Source organism: Anarrhichthys ocellatus, unplaced genomic scaffold, assembly GCF_004355925.1.
Source record: "Anarrhichthys ocellatus isolate YVR2014 unplaced genomic scaffold, GSC_Weel_1.0 scaffold121, whole genome shotgun sequence".
Taxonomy (NCBI): domain Eukaryota; kingdom Metazoa; phylum Chordata; class Actinopteri; order Perciformes; family Anarhichadidae; genus Anarrhichthys; species Anarrhichthys ocellatus.
The window spans coordinates 562437-582262 of record NW_022280151.1 but is presented as its reverse complement, the minus strand read 5'-3'; positions in this window follow the sequence as shown (position 1 = coordinate 582262).

The window sequence follows — 19826 nt, the reverse complement described above, 5'->3', positions numbered from 1 at the left end:
CAGGCTTGCAGTAGTTGGCAGCAGGCCATAAACACTGGTATAAGGCACTATACAGAACATCTTGTAACAGAGGTTCTAAACATTTTAAATCCTGTGACCCAAAGTTAAAACTTTGCATGTTCCTGGGACTTTGTAAGAATGCGGTGAATACACAAGTGCAGTGAGAGGCAGGAGACCGATGAAGTGTTTAAGGAGTTTTATTCTCTTTGCAAACACTACAGCCAACCAGGCTTTCTAACTTAGTTACTTGGTGACCTTCAATAATAAACCAACAGAGAGAAAAAAGTGAGGAAGAAAACAGATGTCTTTCTCTCTATGGTACTCATAAGTGAAAGGAGGTTCAAGATTCAGCAAACAGAAAACACTAACGGGGCTGAAATAGTTTATATGTTACGAAATAGTTGAAGTCAATGATTAGACAAGAATGTTATTTGGGTTGAAGTTCATGTTGGCTGAAGCTTTCAAACTGCTGGATAGCTCCCTTGTTGCTCCCAGCAGCCGGATCAGCACCCTGGAGAGCGTTGCAGCGCACAGCCCTGACTGAATTTATGAGAGAGGGAACAACACAAGGGAAAACACTGGATAAATAGTCTATCATGCACTTTTGGTGAAGTCTAATATCTCAGGACTTAATGCTTTGACTAGAGTTACAGAGGCTTGCTAGCAGAACAATTCTTTAATTTTGGTAGCCCAACATTATGATGTTGTTTTTCACATTATATACAAATTGTATGTGTATGTACATATAGCACATTGACACTTTCCTGAAGTCTTGCACAGTGAGGACTTGAAAACGAGGAGGATCTGCCACAGTAAGTCTGACTGGGTGGGCATCAAATGGAAAGGAGGAGTTATGCAACACTCAATGCAGCAAGGTGGAAGTAGCTGTGGGTTGGTTGTATTCATGGTGAGATTAATATTTCCCTAAGTACAAGCTTTTTCTAAATTAGTCTTGATCAATTCAACATTTTGGATTTTAGTTGGTTTAACAGCATTTACAATTGCTCACATGTACATCACACTTTGTGCCAATGTTTAGATGGCAAACAAAGTCATGGAGGCCTTTCCAAATATACCAAACATGGCATTTGACACAACAAAAAAAGAGATGACACATCAGCGCAAACTGTTGGCTCTAAAAATACTTAAAGGATCAGGTGAGTGAGCATTTTTATTGGTTTTATTTTGATATTGTAGTACTCAAGGTCTAAAATGTGTGTTTTTATATCAGTGTTTGACTCAGAATCCAACTGTGCGATGTGCGCTGCCAGAAAACCACGCGGTCCAGGGCCTGCTTTCACTGACTGGGTAAGTAATTATTTTACTCTTGTCATTGTTTGTTTTGTTTGTGCATTTTGTACATATTATTTGAAAGACAGAGAGATTACCTTTAACGAGAGATAGGGAATGACGCGCAACAAAGGTCTCTGGCCGGAGTCCTACCAGAGATGTTGCAGTTCACCTTTTGGCCACTGGGGCACACCCATTTTAGTCTTCTGAATGCATAATAGTGTAAAAACAAATGTGTGAATTTTAATGGTATCATTTTAATGGTAAGGTTATTATTACCTTGTAGATTTCAAAAACAGGTGGCTAAAACATCCTTGTATGTAAATACAGTATGTGACTGCATTTCAACACACAAATCCCCTCAACATCGTATTACATAATGTTCTAATATAAATGTAATAAAAGATAATAACAAATAATCAGCACATAATGTAAGAAAACCATGATCACATAACAGTTTTGAGAATAATCCTTTATTAAGCCAAAAACCAGTTGAATAATGTAATAAATGTAGCACACGGTGTAATAATATAACAAAAAATTTAATAAACTCTTGTCTTTTAGTTTTACATTTTAGTCAATCAGATCCAAGTTAATGAAGCCTTTTGGATGTATGACAAGTTCAGGATTGCAAGAGATCAAGTAACCTGGAAAAGTGAGAGCTTTTATGGAGATAATGCTGAATTTAATATACTGGGTATATACTTAGCCTGTGACATCATTTTTCCAGATATTGTAGTATGGCATTTAATTGGTCTCAAAATTCACACAAATAAATAACTGGCGAGTGTACGTTATAAAAGCTTACATAACATTATCCGCGAGCGGACAACCATCATTGCAAGGGAACATTTCTAATTTGTGTTAAATAAAATACATTTATGATCTCACTTGTATCATGTAAAACTAAGTGTTCCTATGTTTTAAGAGTACAAGGACAGTATTTTTTTATTTTATTATTACAAAATGTGCTGAATTTGTCATTCAACTATTTTAATAATGTAATATTTTAATTATAATGTAAGAACTTATTACATTATGCTCAATTTTTTTTATTTTACATTATGTGCATATTACATTATTAGCTTTTATTACATTTATATTACATTGTGAGCAGTTATTAAAGTGTGAGTTGGTACAAGTTGAAAACATGGAACATTTGGTGAAAGCATATTAAAGATCAGAAACATGGATAAAGCCTGTATTTCTGGAGGAAACATTTAAAATGACTAAACAGCATGTAACCTCGTCATTATCAAGTAAAGGTGGTTCATTTTCCCTTTTTCTTAGATTCAGTGTGACGGCTGTTCCCGCTGGTTCCAAAGCCAGTGCCTACAAATGGACACAGAAAACCTTAAAAAAAGCTAGGATTTCCAACTGGAATTGTTGTCTTTGTCTGTAATTGTCACACAAAAAGTATGTGCTGGGTTTTTTTCTGTTTTTTAGGGCCCGAGCAACCAACATCGGCACGCGAAGGCCCTATTGAAATCACAAGAGGAGTTATTATTATTCTGATATTGTATTTTTGTACATTGGGCGCATTTTTGTGTTACTTGCCATCCTCCAAAACTCAACAAATGTTCAGCATATGTGCACATCGTATCCTGTAATATACCTTGACATGGAACATGTGTCAGAGGTCATGGGAATACATATTTTATATGGAGTTTTGACTTGGCCGTTTTAAAATGCCCCCCATAATTTTTCAAAAGAGCAGCCCCAGCACTAAATTTAAGTAAATGTACGAAATATAGTATCACCTACAGACTTAAAAAATAATTATTTTGGGAACGTGTTCTAAAATCAACAGGAAGTCAGACATTTTTAATTTTTGCTTGATTTTTGTGCATTTCTAGGCACTATACTAATATACAAACTCCTCCTAGAGACTTTCTCTGGTCCACTTAATGCATTGCGCATGTTCTCAAGCGCCACATTTTGGATCCAGGATCTAGTGGAATATTTGCACGATTTCCAACGCCATGCACTCCACGCATTAAAATTACGTCTGACTTGTGGGTGCGCTGTCTGATGGTCGCAGATATTTATGGCCGCATCTCGAGGGTACTGGCGCAATGTACGAGGGCCCGTACATCTTTTTTTTTTGTTAATTGTGAATTAGAAAATGTTTGTAATAATTGGATAACTTGAATGTTCTACAACCTTTATCTTGTAAAATAAAATTGTTTGATTTTATTATGGTTGGAGTCATCATTTTTAATGTACAAATGTATGACTTTTACTTTGAAATATCTCTTAATTGGTACAGTAAAATTGTTTAATCTTTAGTATGGGTGGAGTCAGAGATGTCTTGAACACATACATCAGCCATTGTATGGAATTATTGTGAAAAATATTTTTGTAGCACCTTAAATTTTATGATATTACCCATTTTTGTCCTGAACATACTGTATATGCATTAGTTATTGTGTGGAATTATTGAGAAAAACATTTTTATAGCACCTTAAAAATTTCAAAAATGTGCCATTTGAAGATAAAAATTCAGTTCAGAGTTTTTGCTCAGTAAAATATCTTAATTGACTGTCAGTCAGGTATTACTAATTTCCAGCAACCCTCAAATCAAAGAATAAAGACACTTTACGCACAATTTAGGTGTATTTTCCCTTTAACTCACGAGATGCAGGTAGCATGTTTTATACTTAATGTGAATATAATTCATTTAATCTCATTTCCATTATGCAATATGTATACTTTGTTGGCATCTTATCCTGAAAACCGGATGTTCGTCTGAAGAAACCGGATATTATCTCACGTTAATCTTTCCGCTAACTTTGCAAAGTCCTTCGCTCGCTCCCGATCTGTGCCGTTTGAATGCGTTTACAGTGAATTTCAGCATATAGGTGCACTAAAATTTACGTGTCTGCTGAGTTGACCACGGAGATCTGAGTGTCTGCTGACTTGACCGCAGTGCATTACTGCCGTAGACAGGCGGCGTGTTGCGGTAGTATTCTGACGGCGTAATAGTGCGAAGGAGAGGTGGAGAGGGAAAAAAAGGTTAAAGTGTTAAAATGCTGATTATAAATGTATTTGTAATACGTCAAACACAAACGTAATCAGGGAGAAAAGGGAGAAAATACGTTTCTAGTCAAACATAATTGAGAAATCATTTTAGTTTTGGGGGAACGTAATTTTTAGGAGACAGGGTGTTCGGAGGGTGCATTTTTGAAGCAGTACTAAAGGTATGTGAGCAGGTGTGCTCCGACCAGATACAGACTTTTAAAAATGTCAGTTTGTCAAACACCATCGCAGACCGAGTTAAGGAACTAGCAGGCAATCTGACAACACAGCTAGCTGAAGAGGCGAACAGTTGTCTTTTTAATTAGTTGTCGAAAAGCACAGACAACACAGATACAGCGCATCTATCAATGTTTATAAGAGGCTGAAGGCAGACTTGACTGTCAGTGAGGAGTTCTTGGATGTAGCTGCCATGTACAAGACGACGACGGGGAGGGACATTAGTGATGCAGAGAAGTGAAAAAAAAGCTTTAAACAAAGTTAATGTAATAACTTGTTTGATGATATTTGTCTTTGTTATTTTCTTTAAAAGTTTGATCTTTCATAGAGTAATGTGTGTTTCTTAACCCTAAATTAAAAGGATTTATGTTATAACAGAGAAATGTGCTTACATATATTTTTACATTTATATAAATGCATGTACAATCTTTTTATACTGAATAAACAATAATCAAATGCAGAGACAATATGTTAGGGAGTAGTTACATTTATACAGTCTTACAGTTACAACCGGCCCTTTGAGGGCAACCATAATGCTGATGTGGCCCAGAGTGAAAATTAGTTTGACACCCCTGCTGTAAAGGGTAGCAGGAGTCCAGGTCATCACAGGACTTAAGGTGCGTTCACACCAAACGCAATGCGAATTATTAATTGCGTCATTCGCGCCGTGTTACTCGCCGGGGACCATTTGTAGTCATTCGCGTGAATCTCGCCGTTCAAGCTAGACGCACCGGGGAGGGGGCGTGGCTTATCGCCCTGGAAGCCGTTCAACTGTCCGCCATTTCTTTCCGCCATCAACCATGGAAGAAATAACCTCTATTTCTGCTTAGTACTTGTTGTGGAAGTCCCAGATATCCCAGAAAACTAAACGCCGTCTTGTCTGGGTTCATAACATAGTCCAGAGGAGCTCCGTGGATTTTATCGAGGTGTATTCACTGTGTCTAGCAAGCCACACGTCGGCTGGTTTACTACAGCTGTATGAACACAAAATAAACAGATTTTGCTGTTATTTAACTGCAATAGACAAAAAGGGATGCTGAAATATCTACGTAATGGTGCTACTAATATGAGGTATCGTAGAGCTCTGGGTGAACACAGACGGCTACAGTATTTGTTTCCTGATTCGACAGGGACGTCAGTGATGGCGGGAGGAGCATCTCACCGCTGATAGGCTATCGCGCCGCAGCGTCATGCCATTTTTTGCCGGAGTTGAAAAATTTCAACTCACGCGTTTGCGTTTCGATGGCCGTGCCATCGCAAATTCGCGGCACTCCAGTCTCATCCGTCTGTGCATAGACTTTGTATGTAATCTACTCGCGCGAATAATTCGTGCCGCGTTTGGTATGAACGCACTTTTGGGCCCAATCCCCTTGCTGCGTTTTCCGAAATGGTTTTAACGTCCGTCACGTTTTTCATGGAAAGATAACTTGCTGCTCATGTTTTTATATCAATCTATAATCATATCCATAATCAGATATAGGTTTTGAAATGTATCAACGTATATTCCTATTCTTAATATAAAATTGTATCATTGTCATGTTATCCAAATCACTGAGGCGTGTGTGCCGTTTTGGCAGCCTTAACTTTATATCCTTTTAATACATAGGTAAAGAAAATTTCACTCTTTGTAGAGACTACTTCACAATTGTGTGCATGAGAAACAGGATGCCGAGCCAGGTGGAAAAAGAAAGGGGACTGTCAGACCACAATTAGCGAAGCGTCTACTGATGACGTGGATACGGTATGAATCAGAGGAAGACGGTTGGGGAAGGTGACTAGTGATTAATCAAATCCCCGATGATAGGCCTACATGTCGTTGCATGTCTATTTAGAAGCCCTGGGACAGGGAGACAGAAACCTGGGGAGGGGGGTCTGGGGAACAGTAAATTACCCAACCTAGAGCAGAGTAGGGGATTAAATGATGTACATTTCTATTGTGAAGTTAGCTGAACCTGGGATAACTCAGTTTGCTTGTACTCTGTGTGATGCAAATAAACCTACGTGGAGTGAAGACAATTCAATCTCTGTTATGTTCTGTAGGTGTTCGTTACTGAGTTCCTGATAGTGAGATCCTATGGTGTCTCACCACGAGCCAGATAGCTAACAGTTGTTAAGCCAGCTGTTAGGAATTGAGTTTTAATATTAAGTCAGGTAGTCAACGAAGCTGATCATTACAAAATCAACCACTACACTGGAGACCGATTCGTATCTGAAAATATTCTCTCTAGCCAAGCATTAAGCTCATAATAGAATAACAAACAGTGTTTCTCTTTTTAAGTAGTGTCACCACCTTAGACGACAAACCAAAAGGCTTAGAAGTCTCTGTGGTAGCGTTGGTGCACGGTACATACAGTGTGTTTGACGCAACACGCAGCCCTCAACATACCTTGCACCACAGCTGGATTCTCGTGAACAAATCAGTGTCCTGTGAGGTAGCTATAAGCTACTGTGGGCTTGATTTAGGTGTGTGTCATGATACAGACATTCAACTATTTGATCTAAATAATAGCGGCTCCTGAAGAGGTTAGCGTAGAGGCTGCAGATTTTTTAATTGAAAGAAGAGCAAAGAGCAACACTGAAGACCTTTCTACATGAAAAACATGTGTTTCCACCTCTACCGACTGGCTTTGGTAAGAGTTTGATTGACAGATTTCTGACCTTTTTTTTGAAAGTGCCTTCACTTTTCCAAACAGTTTTCTATGACGACTTCTCAGATGGTTCTATGTACAAACCATGTGCGTGTCAAGTTAGGGCCTCAACATTAAGCAGATATGTATTACTCTGGACTGATCATGCTGTAAATAACAGTATCGTGCAAAAAAGTACAAAGATAATTTTTTTTTTTACTTCAACAGAAAAGTCGTCAGATTATAGGAGCTGCTGAACACAGCCTGAAGGATCGATGAACACTCACCAGGATGAGGTGGAGTTTAAAGGCATCACAGAGGAAGAGAAGAGAGCGGTGGAACAAAAGAAGGTTCCTGAAGTGGTGCCCGAAAAGGAGAAGGAAGGCACGGGCACGAGCCTAGCTGCCCGCTGGAGGATTACCAAGTGTTAAACTGTATCACTTGTGGAGGCTTCAATCTTCCTCTCACGAGGCAGGGCCGCAGAACACGCTCCACTGTTTTTTACAGTAGAGTCGCTTCAATAATAAAATCTACCATAAACTGGTTTACAATCAAAAGTATTAATCCTACTGAAGCTAAAACAATTGCAAAGTGAAGTACACTATTAACAGAATATATAATAATATGATCCGCGCGGAAAAGCATCCACCCGTGTTTCAACATCGAAGCGTAACTACCCACAAGATGAACCGAGAGCAAGAGAGCGAAATCTTCCTCTGCCTTTCTCTTCATAGTTTGAAAAACCCTCCCATAATGTCCGTCTTAGTTTCTATTGGCTAAATCCAGCAGACTCCTCCTTCTCGCATCAGTCCGCTGGAGGACCCTGGACACGGGTGTTGCGTCCTTCGGCGTGCCCCTGTAATATTCCCCTTAGCTATTCTTCACAGTTTAATACATTCAATGACTGTCTTTTATGGCTTAACACTTCTATGGTAAACATACAACTTTTGGCAAAAACTTCACAAGTTTTACAAACATAATTGGTACATACCAAGTACTTGCTAATTTTACTATCCACCTCTAAAGGTGCTTCAAATTCTACTAAGAAACACTTCTAACTATAATTCCTAAAAGACACTTCTAATCATAAATCTAAAATACACTTCTAATCATAAATCTTAAGACACACCTAATTATAAATTATAAAACACACTCCTAAACCTAAATTTCCTACACACTCCAGTGAAGGAAGCATGCATCTGCTTATTGACGGGAGGCTCATAGCTAACTGATATTGCTAGCTCACCAAGCACCACTGAGCTAGCTAACGTAATACTGGGACAGAGTACTCACCACGCTCCGGTGCCCCCCCTCCACACACACACTGTAAAGCAAAAGGGTAATGAAACAATTCGTGGAGGGATTGCAAAGAAAACTACCCCCAAACGCACGATTATGGGGGTGTGAAGCACAGGTGAGGAACTCTATCACCAAACCCTCCACCGTCTGGGCGGCCACGCTTCCAAACGGTCCTACAGCACTCGGACAGACAGACAGAAAACAGGTGTTCAACACACAATGTTAGCACCGCATGGCAGCTACAAGAATCTACTATTAATTTCTTGGGGGAAAGCAATGAGCGCCACGAGGGCTAACAGAGGGTAACAAAATTAACTAACAACAACACAGACCAACTAATAAACTAAAGACGAAACAAAACAAAACAGCAGTGGCCGTCAGCTCCTGTCTGATCATTGCGCAACCCCCATCTGGACAGCTCAACACGGGGAAGCGAGAGTCGCTATGGATCCGGACCAAAGCATTGCATGTGATGGGCACAACCTGTCGCACCAGGGATCAGAGGGAGGGGGGAAGACATGGCTCGTCGGTACAGCTTATACTGGGTACATCCCAAGTCTCTTAATTGCATCCCCGTTTCCCTCACTTGCGTCCTGGAAACCATGCGAGGAGAGAGGAAACGAGGAGATATATATATTTTTTTAAATTGTGACTGTGACGTCATTATTAAATAACCCAGAATATGATTATTGTTTCTCTTAAATGATATAACTCATCAAACCCGACAGGAATGATCAGCCTCACGTGACTGAATGAAATATATATCCATAATAAAAGTTATGGAGGGAAATAACAGATCACGAAAAGACAAATCTTTCTAATAAACAAAGAAAGTTGTGTGTGGTCCTTTTGTTGTTCAGTCTATAATGAACATATATTTAAACCAGATAGTGAATCAGAAAACTAATCAAATATAAAGCTTGAGTTTAATCTGCGATCTGTCTTCACTGTTTACATGTTGAAAGAAATCGGATCAGTCCGATCGGCTGCAGCGTCCAATCACATAACTGATTAATAATGAGGGGGCGTGTCAGCCGTTCTCGTGCGTCCTCACTCATGGCTCCTCGGAGATCCCTCCTTGATCCTCGCTCCTCAGATCAGAAATAAGAGCTTTGGGACGGCCGTCAATATGGCGGCGCAGAACAACTTCCGGTTCAAGCAAGGAGCGAGGAGATGACAATTAAGAGACTTGGGATGTACCGATAGCAAACCAAACAATTTGGGGACAAGGAAGTAGGGGGTGCTAAAGCCTACCTAACCCTACAGTTGCCACGGCTACATTTAGTAGAAAGGAAATAGTTCCTGTACAAAACCAAGTCAGGATTTCTGGAAAGAAACATTGCTGTTGACATTTTCAAATGTATTTTTTGTCACATTAGAAATATATGGTTGGCATTGGGAGTTGTAAACTAACTAACTAAACAATTTACATGCCTTTCTTGCGTTATTTGCATTAAAAGTGTTGCTTTTTGCTGTAATGTTGCTTTTGTATTCTCCGCAGCTCTCCATTGTAACAACCTGCATGCGATCGGCCCATTTAGTGAGGTACAAGCATTAAATGACACCAAACGCTCCCTTTTATGGGAACATGCACCGAGCCTGAGGAAAACCTGGCAAACAAAGAATGTCAGGTATTTAGGATTTGTCGAGCCAGCTGCGCTAACACAAAGAAAGCCTGGCTGCGCCAAACTTACTTTTTAGGCCACTTAATCGAGATCAGCCATGATCAGGGGTCAGCAACCGACCAATGCATTGCAAATCACATCAGGTGATGCAGCTCAGCCAATCGGTAAAATATCAATGGATAAATCCAAAAAAAGAAAAGTCACGGAGGAAAATAGAGAGTTTAACTCTGCGTGGACATATTCATTTGCTTTCACTGCCAACGATGCTGACTTACCTGTATGCTTCCAGAACAAACACACAGCATTTGCTGAAGTATCACGCTGGAGATGAGCGAAAAAGAGCGATTTCTCAACTGCTGCAGCAAACTGAGCTCTTCATAAGAGTTTGATATTGTTATAACAGGTAAAATTGCAATAAAATGTCAAGAATTGTCTTTATTCTTGTTCTATATTTTCATAAATACAACAAACTATAGTTTTTGTATATATAATATAACTATATATAAAACTTTATAAGCTGGGATATCAAATAGCTTTTGCAGCTCCAGACAAATTTTATTTGGTGGAAAATAGAGCAAAATGGCTCTTTGGATAGTAAAGGTTGCCGACCCCTGGCCATGATCAATGTTAGTATCCAAATGTAACGGTTAACACATCAAACACGTCAACACAGCGTCACAAGACTAGTTCAGTTAGTAGGGTGCGTTGTTCACCTGAAAGCTAGATGTGTTTGATTCAACTTCTGTGACAATCTATGAACTCAGTAGGGTGAAATAATGCAGCTTATCAAGCACAGCCTGTGAAGCCGTTTCAGACATTACATGTTCTCACTTTTTCTTTAAAATATGTACTTCACATCATTTGACCATGGTTTACACTGGCGTTACTCAGTCAGCTGGACTTTAAGTAGTATTGTACTGCAGGATCAGTGGTTTAAAATATACATATATCTAATTGCATAAATTATTAATTAGGTGAAGATTATAGGATGTTATTGGAGATCACAGCCATCTAGTTCAGTCAAAGAAACCATCCAGGAAAGACAATAACCACACAGTTTTGACGAATAACAGATGTGAGGAACATATCTATGAATCTTACTGTAATCTATAATCTTACTTTAAAACAATATTTATTTAAAAAGCAACTTTCCTTGTTGTGTCATATCCTCAAAGTCTCAACAATACTAAACTGTGCTGAATTTCCAGTCAGGTGCTGCTGCTTCATTTTTCTCAGCTTTATGATTCAGTTTGGCTTTGCTTGATTGCGTCTCAGAGTTACAGTTGTAAACCACACATGTAAGCTAAGCCTCTAGCTACAGATGACCACCTCTGTCTCTGTAGAGCTCTGGGGACCAACAGGAGGAGACCAACATCTTTGACCTTGCTGAGAAGTAGAGGTTGTTCAACCAATCACACTCAGCAGTCCCGTCAGCTGATATTTTTTTTTTACTTTGGGTATTATTGTAAAAGAGCCACATTTTGATTTATATGAAACTGATATGTTTTTTCCACTCTGCAGATATTTGTGTATCCATCAGTGTGGTGATCATCAGCCATTACAGTTAAAAATGGATTATTAACCACATTTGCGGTAAATCCTACAGTTGTATGTCAACACAACCTGCCCTCAATCCCCTGAGAGAAGAACAATCATTTTAAAGTGCATTTTGCTTGTGAAAGTGATATGAGAGATTTGAGATCTGTGAGTGCACTCTGAATTTCTAAAATAGTATGGCAGCGTCATATTGACCAGTGGAAATGAGATTGTAGCTGCTGCCACTCTCTCTCCTTTTTGATCTTAAAGGAAATGTGACCAATACATGAAAACTGATTATATTTTATACATTGGACAATGAAAATTTATAGATTTGCAATGTAATGTATGTACCTTAAATATGTACATATTTTAATATTTTGTATACCTATTTACTTCTTCAGAGCGGTGCCATACCATGCATACATGTGATGTGCTGCTTGCGCTGGAAATTAAGAAACAAAAGCACAAAACTCAAATGTTGCTGCATACTGTCAGGTAGGTCTACTAAATAACATGCACTCTATAAAATATATAATATTCACCTGCACTCTTGAATTTGCATGAAACATAAAATGTCCGGACCCTCAAAACACACCCGCACTGACAATACACCCACACAACTTGTGTTCAAGCAGGCTACAGGTGATTTTGACTTCCTATTTAGCAAAATCCTATATGAAGGACCATTTCACACCACATGTTCTTCCCTTTAACTTGCAACACTCCAAATCTCATATTTGTCCGTTACTCTTACACATTCATTATACATTTGTGTCACTACTTTCTTTTCATCACTTTTGCTCCCCTAGAAATAAGCACATCAATCAAACATCAACCTACTATTATCTTGCAGTTGTTATTGTCAATGCGCATATGAGATGCCAAAATCATACAACAAAAAAATTCAGTGTCCATGTCCATTAATATTCCAGTGCCTATCAATACGCTCAACATTACTGTGGGTCCCACAATACAATCCATTTGTGAAAATCTTGGATAAAAGCAGACTAATTGCACATGACTCCTACGACGGGTCTGGACCACTGGCAAATTGTGTTCATACTTAACAGAAAATTCAAAATACGACAACATTGATGTGTTACGTCCCGTTTTCTATTAGTCTAGGGCAGGGGTCACTAATAGGCGGACCGCGGTCCGGACCCAGACGCCGTTGTATCCGGACCCAGGACCTAAAACTAATAGATAATTGAGAATTATAGCATTTTGACGGAGCGCTTCTGTTTTAACCAGCGCAGCTTTTCCAGCCTTTACGGCACTTGTTCAGCAGTGAACAAGTGCTGTGTAAAATATAATTGATGTGTACTGTCTTTATTTGATTTGACAGTTGTTGACTACACAGAGACGTTGTTACTACTACTAGGCTTCTTGAATATATATATATATATAGATATACAGTATATATTTGGCACTAAATAGCGCAAGTTACACAATATTGTAATGTTCCGGACCTTTGCACTAGGAGATTTTCTCATCCTGGACCTTTTGGAATTTTAATTGAATACCCCTGGTCTAGGGGATAACTAGGGACAAACACACGACAACCAAATAATGTCAAATAGTCAAAAGTAGGAAGTAACAACTTAACAATATTTATTCAAACTCAGGTATTTTCAAACAAAAGTCGTGCCAAACAAATAGATAAAAATTGACTTGGCTAACTATCTCAGAAAAAAAAAGGGTAACAGTATATAATAACTACACACTATGAAGCATTAGTTAAGTATGAGTAAACACTTAATTCATCATTTATAAAGCATTGTTCCTACATTAATAATTCATTAGTATGCAGTTCATAAGTTAGAAATGTTTTATTCTCGTCTATTATGTGTTTCATTATTGTGTTTTCATACTTTATAAATGATGGATTCCCCATTTGTAAATGATTAATAAGATCATTTATAAAGTGTTAGTAAATGATTAAGAACTTATTTAGATGTTCATTATTCATGCATTTATATATATAATGATTTAGATATGCACTAATGGTTAGGGACTGTTAATATATGCTTTATAAATGCGTATTAATACTGCAATTCATGATTAATTCATGATTTATTAAAGTAGTTATTAGTTCTTAGTAAAGTATTTTGTGTGATCTCATCTAAAGTGAGGACTATATATGCCTTACAAAGCATTTATTAATGACATTGAAAGGCCAGCAGTGCCTCAAAACCATATACTGTTAATACAAACCTCTCAGCCATTCATTCATGTAAGAAACAAACAAACAAAGATATTCTCCTTCAGGAGAACATGGCTGGATATAACACATTTGTAAATATACGGCTAGAGCTAACCAGAGCTTTGCATATTAGTTTACATTCACTTATTTAATTATTAATTTCATACCAAGCATATCATATATGACTTAATCTAAAGAGAATGCTCTGTCTGCCCTTTTGCCACAACAGTCTTTATCCTTTATTACACACATGCAGTTAAAAGGGGGGAAAGAAAAGAAGGAGACAAAGACATATAGTAATAATGACATGATGCACGTAATTTGAAAGAGAAAATGAGACCAAATGATCTTGAATATACTGCAAGAAGAAGATATTGGAATATTTAAATGTGCTTTAGAATAGGTGCCTGAACGTACTGTCCCTGTTTACATGCACGATTACGATCCTCATTCTGACATTTCATATATGCCTAGAGGTAAATCATGCTAGATTAAGTTAGATAAAGCAAAATATTACATTTCACATCACTACCACTAACCCTCCGATTCCACATACTTAAAAGCCTTCTCGGTGCTTGAAACGCATATTTAAGTAATCTTGCCAGAAACGTCTAACATACTGTAGTTTTGGCTCACATGTACCCACTCTTTGATTTAAAGTCACACTCCAAATAGTCCCTGCCTGGTTTGATTTACCTTATGGTGGCTGCATGCTGACGTTTGGATTGACACATAATTTGACCTATTAGGAGCTTATATTTCCTGTCTACAGCCTGGAATAGCCAACGAGACTCCGCTTTGAAAGACAATGTCCGCCCCTCTTGCCTTGGGTAAAGCTCAAGCCAATTGCAACCGATCGTTATGATGACTCACGCTTCGTATAGCCAATGAAATTACGAAAATAACGATATGCAGATTCAGGGGATGTATGTAGAGAATTTCAGAGTGTTACCTTTGAAAAGAGAGCAAAACCATGCATGTGCTCCAAATGGTTCAAGAACAGCTTTCAATTTACTTTGGGTACGCCTTGGATAGGCGTTTTAGGCGAATTTTACAGGAGTGGTAACATTAAATCACAATTTTAAAAGATCGGACCGGCTATCTCCTCGTTGCTCTGGTTGGGGAGCGGACCGGCTACCTCCTCGTCGTTCGGGTCGACGGTCGGGGTGGGGAGCGGACCGGCTATCTCCTCGTTGCTCGGGTTGGGGAGCGGACAGGCTATCTCCTCGTTGCTCGGGTTGGGGAGCGGACAGGCTACCTCCTCGTCTCTCGGGTCGGTGGTCGCGGTGGGGAGCGGACCGGCTACTTCCTCGTCGCTCAGGTCGACGGGGAGCAGAACGGCTACCTCCTCGTCGCTCGGGTCTCAATCTCTCTTCTGATTGGGCCGCAACCAGCTCCAACAACCTGACCTCGACGGTCGGGGTGGGGAGCGGACCGGCTACCTCCTCGTCGCTCGGGTCGGTGGTCGCGGTGGGGAGCGGACCGGCTACTTTCTCGTCGCTCAGGTCGACGGGGAGCAGAACGGCTACCTCCTCGTCGCTCGGGTCTCCATCTCTCTTCTGGTTGCGCCGCAACCAGCTCCAACAACCTGACCTCGACGGTCGGGGTGGGGAGCGGACCGGCTACCTCCTCGTCGCTTGGGTCGACGGTCGGGGTGGGGAACGGTGTGTTCTTTTTTATGCTGTGCTCTGCTGGGGGGGGCGACTAAGAAGGATTTTTCGTTCCAGCAGCAGTCCGATTTTTTTAATGAACACCTTTTAGAGGTTTGTATCTTTCTGATGTCAATCATGTTTTATATGGCATTGTCTGGTGTTATTTATCCTTTGTAATGTGTTTTTGTCTGTTGTGTACCATGGACTGTGTTGTCTGTATGAGTTTTTGGGTGGCAAATGAGTTTCCCCACTGGGGATCAATAAAGTTTTCTAATCTAATCTAATTTGAGGGATGAATAACATCAGCAAGATGCTAAATCTAAAAAAAAACATATCTGACTGCTGCTGTTTGCAGATGATGTGGTCCTGTTAGCCTCCTCGGATCATGACCTCCAGCATCCACTGGGGCGGTTTGCAGCCGAGTGTGAAGTGGCGGGGATGAGAGTTAGCACCTCCAAATCTGAGGCCATGGTTCTCTGCCGGAAACCGGTGGATTGCTCCCTCCAGGTGGGGACGGAGTGCCTACCTCAAGCGAAGGAGTTTAAGTATCTCGGGGTCTTGTTTACGAGTGAGGGTAAGATGGAGCGGGAGATCGACAGGCGGATCGGTGCAGCTGCAGCAGTAAAGCAGGTGCTGCACCGGACCGTCTTGGTGAAGAGGGAGCTGAGCCGGAAGGCAAAGCTCTCAATTTACCACTCGGTCTACGTTCCTACCCTCACCTATGGTCACGAACTCTGGGTCGTGACCGAAAGGACAAGGTCGTGGCTACAAGCGGCCGAAATGAGCTTCCTCCGTAGGGTGGCTGGGCTCAGCCTTAGAGATAGGGTAAGGAGCTCGGTCATCAGGAGGGAGCTTGGAGTCGAGCCGCTACTCCGCGTCGAAAGGAGTCAGCTGAGGTGGTTCGGGCATCTAATTAGGATGCCTCCTGGACGCCTCCCACTGGAGGTTTTCCAGGCACGTCCAACTGGGAAGAGACCCCGGGGAAGATTACATCTCCCAGCTGGCCTGGGAATGCCTCGGGATCCCCCAGAATGAGCTGGAACATGTTGCCGGTGAGAGGGAGGTCTGGGTCAGCCTGCTTGGCCTGCTGCCATCGCGACCCGACCCCGGATAAGCGGAGGAAAATGGATGGATGGATGGATGCTGCTGGAACAAAAGACCCTCCGACTCGTTCAGTGGAACACTGAGGTATCCTTAGTTGCTCACTGAGGTATCCTTAGTTGCTCACTGAATGAGCTTCTGAGTCCATTAAACACAATGTAATGGATGGCTTTCTGAACAGTTGTTTTAAACTTGGCCCTTGTTCTCTTTTCTACAGTGACTTCAAGTCAGTCTGAGGTAAGGCCAATCACTGAGCCAGCCTTACTGATGATCTTATTGATTGTGTTTTTATCATCCGCAGTGATGCAGCCCCCCCCCCCCCAGCAGAGCAGAGCATAGAAGAGGACACTAGTTAAGATTCCCTGATGAAAAACATGAAAAAGGTTTATGCTTATATCAAAAGATCTAAGCTTCCTCAAGACGATAAGTCTTGATTGATCCTACCTTTTACTCTGATCTAACATGACGCCTCTCATTTATCTGATCTAACGTGACCCCCTCATTTATCTGATCTAACATGACCCCTCACATTTATCTGATCTAACATGACCCTTCTCATTTATCTGATCTAACATGACACCCTCATTTATCTGGTCTACTGTGACCTACTCATTTATCTGGTCTAACCTGACAAATCTCATTTCTCTGGTATAACGTGACCCCTATCATTTTTTTTTGGTCTAACATGACCCGCTCATTTCTCTGGTATAAAGTGACCCCTTTCAATTACTTAGGGCCCGAGCACCGACGTAGTCGGAGTGGAGGACCTATTGTTTTTCTAATGTTTATTGTTATTATTATTATTACTTTTCCACTTTCATCGCAAAAAGGAGGTGCTTGGGATACTGGGAAAATGTCGAAATTTGGCACGCAAGCCAGAATTTGCGAAAATTGCAGTCTGATTGGGGTGTCCAACTGCGGTATGAAAAATTGGCTCGATAGCGCCCCCTATTGAGTAGCCCCAACATCAGGTTTCACCTAGCTGTATGAAATTTGGTAGGTATGTGGAACGTGATGAGACGCACAAAAAATCCTCTTGGAGTTTTTCATTAAACCAAACAGGAAGTCGGCCATTTTGACTTTTATGACGTTTTTTGACCATTTCAAGGCGTCATACTTTAACGAACTCCTCCCAGAGATTTGACCCGATTGACTTCAGATTCGGTCAGTATGCTCTTGAGACCTTGGCAGTGAAAAGTTACTCAAAGATCAAAAAGTTATCGAACTATGTGTCCGTGGCGTGGCGTCAAAAACACACCATTCGCCGCGAAACAGGAAGTGGTTGTAACTCGGCCGTACATTGTCTAATCTGCTCCAAATCTCTCATGTCATAACATCCTGACCCGGAACACATCTATATGATAATTTAGAATCATAGTAATAGCGCCACCTAGTGGCAACTGGAAGTTGTAAGTTGTGTACTTTGACATCCTGCTCCTCACAGATTAATCAGATCCCTCTAAAATGTTGTCAGAACAGCCTTAAGACCTTGGTAATGCTTCATTGTGAAAATTGTAAGAAGTTGTTGAAGGGCGGCGACGTGGCGGCTCGGCGAATTTCGATCCTTCGCCATGAACGAATAAACTGATGTAACTCAACTCCACATCATCAGATCTTTACCAGATTGCACATGTTTGATTAGACTCCCGGCCTGAAGACATCTGCAGACCAATTTTGAATCATAGTCATAGCGCCACCTACTGGTAACAGGAAGTTAAAGTCATTATACTTTGGCTTATTTCTCTTAGTAGGTAAATCAAATCAACATCAAATTACTTCCACACAAATGTAAATGTTTTGTCGAACGCCGTTGCCGTGGCGATGCAGTCTTCGCCGTTAACAACGAAGGTAATTTTGAGAGGCTAAAAATGCTCGAAACATAAGCAAACTTGACAAGCAGATTACAAGCCCAAAATTTAGTTATGGAATATGATTTTATTGGTTCAGAGTGGCAAATCGGCTCAATAGCGCCCCCTACAAAATTTCGACGAAGCAGCCCTCGCTGTACGTTTCACATAGATTTACAAAAGCTGGTAGGCACATGTATCACATGTGGACTTAAAATAAAGTCTCTTGGGACCATGCTCTAAACCCAACTGGAAGTCAGCCATTTAGAATTTTGTATGAATTTCTTGTGTTTTTTTCCATTTCCAGGTGCTGTACTACGAACTCCTTCTAGGGAATTAATCCGATCAGCTTAGAATTTGGTCAGAACAATCTAAAGACCTTAGCGATTAAAAGTTACGAAAAGCTTTAGGTTTCATCGAACGACGTGGATATGGTGTGATGGCCATTTTACATGGTTCACCATCATCCATCAAGCTGTTGTAACTCGACTGTATTTTGTCAAAACTGTCCCAAACTTGACATGCTTGTTGACTGTCATGGCTTTAGGACTTCTGCATGCCAATATTAACTCATAGTCATAGCGCCACCTACTGATAAGCACGGCCGTAAGCAGGATTCTATAATTAGAGCGGCCCAAACACTGAACTTATTGAAAGGGTTTGTGGGCACACCATGAGAAAAAGACTTCTCTGATCTAAATATGTGCAAACTAAGATGCTTGGAGAGCAACAGTTAGATAACAGTGGATTCTCAAACCATGTCAGTGGGCATTAGTATAAATGATCTGTCCAGAGCTTCTTCATGATAATCAGGTTAAACGTTACAATGAATGCTTCACACTACAATCTAAAGTTACAGAAGAACTTAAAATGAAAACAGTGCTAAATTAAAGTGTTCAACTAACAGCAAATGGCACTACTGTTTTGTTAACTTTCATGTAAGTCTAAATACAATCAGCAGGACACTGCAGGGAGTTGAACCCCATCCCAGTAAACTGACAGTCTGTTATGTTACAAACACTGAAGCACATTCACACACATTAATTTTCTTAATGATCTTAACAGGCTTACATTTATGATTGTATCGGAGGTACACTCAAAACATTTGAGGCTTAAGACCTGGCAACATGATCTTGCTACGCTGCTAATCTACGCATGAAATATCTCACGCGTGCACGCAGAGTGTGATGGTCACAGAAATGCATGGCCGCGTGCGTCACCCAGAGTACTGCCAGTACCAGGAAATACCGTTTAACTCGTGCACGATGTATGACAGTCACAGAAATGCATGGCCAGAGTCCTGCTCGTACCCTCGACGTGCGTGAAGTTGCGAGGGCCCGATCAATGCTGCTTGCAGCTTTAATTTATCTTGTCTCACATGACTTGCT